The sequence below is a fragment of the Clinocottus analis genome, unplaced genomic scaffold (assembly GCF_023055335.1).
Source record: "Clinocottus analis isolate CAN_PGR_092001 unplaced genomic scaffold, fCliAna1.0.p SCAF_18, whole genome shotgun sequence".
Lineage (NCBI taxonomy): Eukaryota > Metazoa > Chordata > Actinopteri > Perciformes > Cottidae > Clinocottus > Clinocottus analis.
The window spans coordinates 88,809-95,000 of NW_027175909.1; positions in this window are offsets into that span (position 1 = coordinate 88,809).

Sequence of the window (6,192 nt, forward strand, 5' to 3'; positions counted from 1 at the left end):
CTGCTCTCAAAGGGAACAGACATTTTAAAACATGGATATGATTCTGGAGGCTTTGTAACGCGGTGAGAGGAAACACTGAGGAGCAACGCCGCGAGGAGCAACGCCGCGAGGAGCAACGCCGCGAGGAGCAACGCCGCGAGGAGCAACGCCGCGAGGAGCAACGCCGCGAGGAGCAACACTGAGAGGCTCATGAGGACGCAGAGAGGCAGCAGGAGGAGCGGCCCGGAGGAAACGTGTTCAATCTCTCTACTCTACAGAGGTCACGACCTTGTTCATGAGGATGAAGCTCATGAACAAGGTCGTGCTGCTTCATGATGGACATTTTTACATTTCACGTATTTGAATCAAATTTTATCAATATGTATAAAATTCAAATTTGACTTAAATACCTAAAACAATTACACAGATACAATATATGAGCACATTTTAACACTGTTAATAATAGATCTTACACATGAGCTTACATAAAGACCTGCAGTTATAGTTTCTATGTAACTATAGTAACTATGAAAGCCTGTATAATGTCTTCTGATTGTCATGAAGCATTTTGGATGTTTATAATAGTGCTATAAGCAGATTATACTGCAGTGTAAGTACGTTCATAACTGACTGTTCATGTCCTGAGTCTGACGCTTCAGTAGTTTCATAATCTTCCTCCAGGTGTGTTCAGGAGCTTCAGTCGTGTTCTTCTTTTCCTCTGAAGACCGGACGCTTCAGACTCCGACACAGAGGCCTCTCTCTGTCCTTTGACCTCGGCACTGACCTCCAAATGATGATCCAATTCTGGGAGGACGTTCCCTCCTCTCCTTTGGTGAAGGGCGGTCCAGTGTTCCCTGAGCTCAAGGAGACACAGAAGGAGGGATCACAGCTCCTTTCCTTGGCGTGTGGAGCGTTGGCCCGGCTCTCATCACGGACATCCTTCCTGGTCCCTTCACTCATGAGGGAGGAGGACGTTGGAGCCCCGCCCGCTCTACCAAGAGCTCTGACGGACCGGGCCGCTCCACCCGGAGACTGTCGGGGGGAAGATGAGGACAGAAAGTGACCCGCGGCCACACGCTTCTCTTTGGGACGCTGCATCACGTTTCCACTGAGTCACGAACGATCAATAAGAATGATTTAATATGCCAGCCTGTCAGAGTCGACGTCGTGCATCATAACGCGTCTCATGAGTGTTGTGAGCTCTTTCAGAGCGACCATAGAGCGTCACACCAGCTCCATGCTGAGCATCCTGAATGTTGTTTGAGCCGATGACAGATTTCACCATTACACAATGATTATTTTTCCTCTACTTGCCTCTTTATTGATTTTTATCATATGTGTCAGAAAAGGTATGAATCAAATGCATGTTGAGGAGATACTGATGAAGACGAGGCCCTGACTGCACTGTTGCTCCTGTCTGTCCTCGTCTCCATCCATCCATTTCCAAGAAGTATCTCATCATTTTTGTTTGAATATTCCTCAAAGCTACATGTTGAGGTTGTGAAGATTAATAATAATAATGTTAAAAGCTGTGGTTCATTACGGGTTTTGCATCAGGACCAGTGTGGTCCATCAGATCACAGATCATAAGCAAAGAGACCTTCCCTGCTCTCACGAGGGAACGTCAGAGTCCTGGAGAGTCTGAACCAGCAGAACGTCCTCAGTCCTCCAGCGGGTGGAGAGTCAGAACCAGCAGAACGTCCTCAGTCCTCCAGCGGGTGGAGAGTCAGAACCAGCAGAACGTCCTCAGTCCTCCAGCGGGTGGAGAGTCAGAACCAGCAGAACGTCCTCAGTCCTCCAGCGGGTGGAGGAGCTTCAGCTGAAGGCTGAGCAGCACAGAGCTCATCCTCCACTTCATCACGTGAATGTTAAACAGGATCTCTAAATAAAGCATGAAGATGAGGCCTCATGCAGCGGGAACAAGCTACGGAGAGGAGGAGAGGGGGAGGAGGAGAAGGGGAGGGAGGGAAACAGCTGTTTCCTACATGTACGAACACAGAGGTTCCTCTGGCGCTCAGAGCAATGCATGCTGGGCTCTGAGGGAGAGTTCCTACTGCTGGTTGATGAAGGGTTAACCCCGTCTGGTTCCTCTAGGTTCTGTGTGATGAGTCCATGTTCTTCTTGAGGAACGTTCCAGCTGTTTGGGGAAGCCCTCATGATTCCTTTCTGAAGACTTTCCAGAAGAATCTGATTCATAATTACAGAAACTGGACATCTTGAAGTCTCCTGATGTTCAAAGTTCTGACCCGTTAGAAGATGCTGATCTGCTGCATGAACACGTTTCTGGATGTTCTCTTTACATTTCACAGCAAGGTTCTCCAGAGAACTGGATCAGGAGTTCAGGAACTGGAAACACTCTCACGATGATTTACAAACATTCACAAAGAAACTGAAATGAGGAGCCGGGTGGAGTTGGTGATGGAAACAGTTGGTTCTGTGCGTGATATTAGAGCGTGTTGAGCTCTGCGGGCTGCTGGGTCTGCTCAGCAGGAGAACCATCAGTGTTATGCAGCAGCGCTGGTCCGACTCCTGAGGGACTGTGAGGGTCCGTCAGCGTGGGGTCTCATCCAGAGGGACAGAACCAGGTCTTACTGGGGAACCCCGAGGTTCTCTGGGACGCTGCATGCGGCGCATGAGCAGGTGATGGTGTGACCAGGTGGACGGACAGGAGCTATGCCCCGCCCCCTCTTGAAGCTCGTAGACGCAGAGGAACCCAGAGGAGCTGGAGTCATGAGCCCAGAGGGAACCCGGTGTTTCCTGCCACAGTCGAAGGAACAGAAAGCAGGAAATGAATAAATGATAAAGCAAAGTTCATCCTGTTTCTCTTTGGATGGGCGGGGCTAAAGTAACAATGGCATTAATGCTCCATGGAGACATTGCAACATGACACATGGTCAGTGCAGCAGGTTGTGTCGTTTCCACTGGGATGAAAGTGTGTACATGGAACAAAAAGTGAAGACACACATGAGCACAAAGCTCTGCATGAAGCAGACTGCTTCCTCCTCACGTCCTCCTGCTGCAGCGCGGCTCTGGAGGAGAGTTCACTTCTGTTAGCACAGAGGACGCAGCATGCTGCTGGGAGGCATGCAGGACACACACACACACACACACACACACACACACACACACACACACACACACACACACACACACACACACACACACACATTATTAATGCATTTCATCATGCATGCCCTACTTCTTCTCCGTGTGCTGCCAACTCCAGAAATGCATACAGACTGTGACAATATGGTTTATATTTCAGTCCTGTTTTCTGTAAATGATGATGATAATAATATTAATAATGATGATAATAATGGTGATAATGATATTAATGTTGATGATGATGATGATAATAATATTAATATTGATGATGGTAATGATCGTAATGATATTAATAATGATGATGATCATGATAATAATATTAATGATGATGATGATAATATTAATAATGATGATAGTGATGATGATGATGATGATAATAATATTAATAATGATGATGGTAATGATGATAATGGTATTAATAATGATCATGATGATGATGATAATAATATTAATGATGATGATGATAATAATATTAATAATGATGATGATGATGATCACTTCAGGTCACTTCATCAGACGTCTTGTTGATGGGCCGTGTGGACCAATCAGGTCGCCCCACAGAGGGACTGCAGTGTGTTCCTCAACCAGGAGTCATAACCACGCCGTCATGGTCATGACTGTCTGGACGGGTTCAGCCTCTACACGTCTCTGCAGCAGGGTTCTGGTTCTGCTTCTGCTTCTGGTTCTGCTTCTGGTTCTGCTTCTGCTTCTGGTTCTGCTTCTGGTTCTGCTTCTGCTTCTGGTTCTGCTTCTGGTTCTGGTTCTGCTTCTGCTTCTGCTTCTGGTTCTGCTTCTGCTTCTGGTTCTGCTTCTGGTTCTGGTTCTGCTTCTGGTTCTGCTTCTGGTTCTGCTTCTGGCTCGTCGGCTGCGTGTCGACCTGCAGCGTCACCAACATGATGATGACATGTCTACAGGGAATGTAGAGCATCTGTACTCTATCACATATTCATACCACGTACAGACGGCTGTTGACATCCTGTGTGTGTGTGTGTGTGTGTGTGTGTGTGTGTGTGTGTGTGTGTGTGTGTGTGTGTGTGTGTGTGTGTGTGTGTGTGATTGTCCGTTTGGTTACATTTGTTTTGAAATGAGGGAGAATGGAGAATGTATGAATCATGTGACAGCAGGTCGTAGGTTTGTCATTTCAGTATTTTAATTTCTCTGAATAAATCCCACGATTAATATCATCCTTGAGATATTAAAATATGTTTCAACCTCTTACAGTGTAGTCCAATATCACAAATCAATAATTTGCCTAATCTCTGTAACGTACCACATCAAAATGGAAAACGTTAATATTTTAATATTTTTGAGAGACGATAACAGTATGAAATGTCATGTGCAGCAGCACTGAGGAAGTGAGTCAGAGGGAGCGTTGTGTGACGGCCGTGCGGCCATCTTGTCCTCTGAACCGCAGCGTGTTCTTCAAGATGAATGGCCTCATGTTTGTGTAACATCTCGTCTGTGATGGCGCAGCGCTGGCCTCCTGACGGCGTGCGTCCTGCGCAGTGAGCCGGTCCAGAGCAGCTGACGTAACGCGACCTAATGGCCGCCGCCCAGCGTGCTGCTGCGGAGGCATCACCGCCTCACCGCCTCACCCTTCATGACCCGGAGCCGGACCTGGAGATGAAGGCTGCTCTGTGGGCGTCGGCCCCTCCGGCTGACCGGAGCCTGGGGCCTCGGGGGCCTCGGGGTCCTTCCTCCTGACAGCAGGAAGCTCTGAGATCCAGATGAAGTATGAACATGTGTTCCTGCAGAAGCTGCTCCTGGAGGTCCATGTGAGGGCTCTGTGGTAATGTAACACAGCTCAGGGGTCAAAGGTCAAGAGAGAACTATACTCACAACGTATGGACCTGTTATACAGATATTTATGTATTATATATTAAAACAGAATAAGCCCTCGTTCTTAATTTAGAAGATGACTAATAAACAACACTACGTATATATATATATATATATATATATATATATATATATATATATATATATATATATATATATATGTATATGTATATATATATATATGTATATGTATATATGTATATATATAAATACCAGGAGAAAAGTGTACATCATTGGAAATTGCTGCAAAACTAATTTCAGCCCATCTGAATAAAATGCAACATCAGTTTGTTATATTTTTCTTTATTTAGAATAAACGATAACTTGACATGTACTTGACCACTCAAAGCGCTTTAACACTGCATGACATCATTCACCCATTCACACCCTGATGGGAGGGGCAACCATGAGGGCGCCATCAGTATGTCAACCATTCATACTCCGTAGGCGCAGCTACGGGAGACATTAAGTGCCTTGCTCAAGGACACATGGACATGGGCTAGCGGTGCTGGGGATCGAACCACCGATCCTCTGATTCTCTGAAGTCCACTAAGCTGCAGTCGCCCCAGAATAGTTTCACAGCTTCATCTTTTCAACCGGGACGTGAACTAGAGGTGACGCTCATCTGCTCCCTGCAAGACCTCCTGGAAAATATCATTATAGATAAATATAGTGTGCACTAATAGATTTAACACATTCTCTGCCCACAGCAGTGTGTTGCTCTGGTATCATTGCTCCTGCAGCGACACCGAGGATGGATTAACACACACACACACACACACATCGCTGGCTTCACTGCGCAGGCCGTCAGCTCAGCTGAGACTAATAACCATCGTCCATCCAACTCTAAATGTATAAAGTATTTCTCATTATTAGTACATTATCTTTGAAACAAAAAGGGCGTCCTCTTCTGTGACTTCCCTGGATTGTTAACACGTTCATCCGAGCTCTCTGAATCCTGACAACATCTGAGTTGCAGTAAATTCCCTCTGCAGACAAAGTGTGTTGCTCGGCCTGACGCTCAGTTAAGTCAACAAGTGAGCGATGAAAGAGGTGGCGTGGTTCTGCGGCGTGCCGCTCTGCAGGTGATGCCTCTGAGTCTGCTGTCACCGCTCGTCCTCTGAGAAGAGGCTTTTGATGGGAATACTGGATTCTCTCTGAATCGCATCACAATTCTCTGCGTCATAATCTGACAAGAGAAACACATTTGCCTCATTAAAAGCGTTCCCTCAGGCGGCCTGTCAGTCGTCTCCTGTTGCCTTCAGCCCA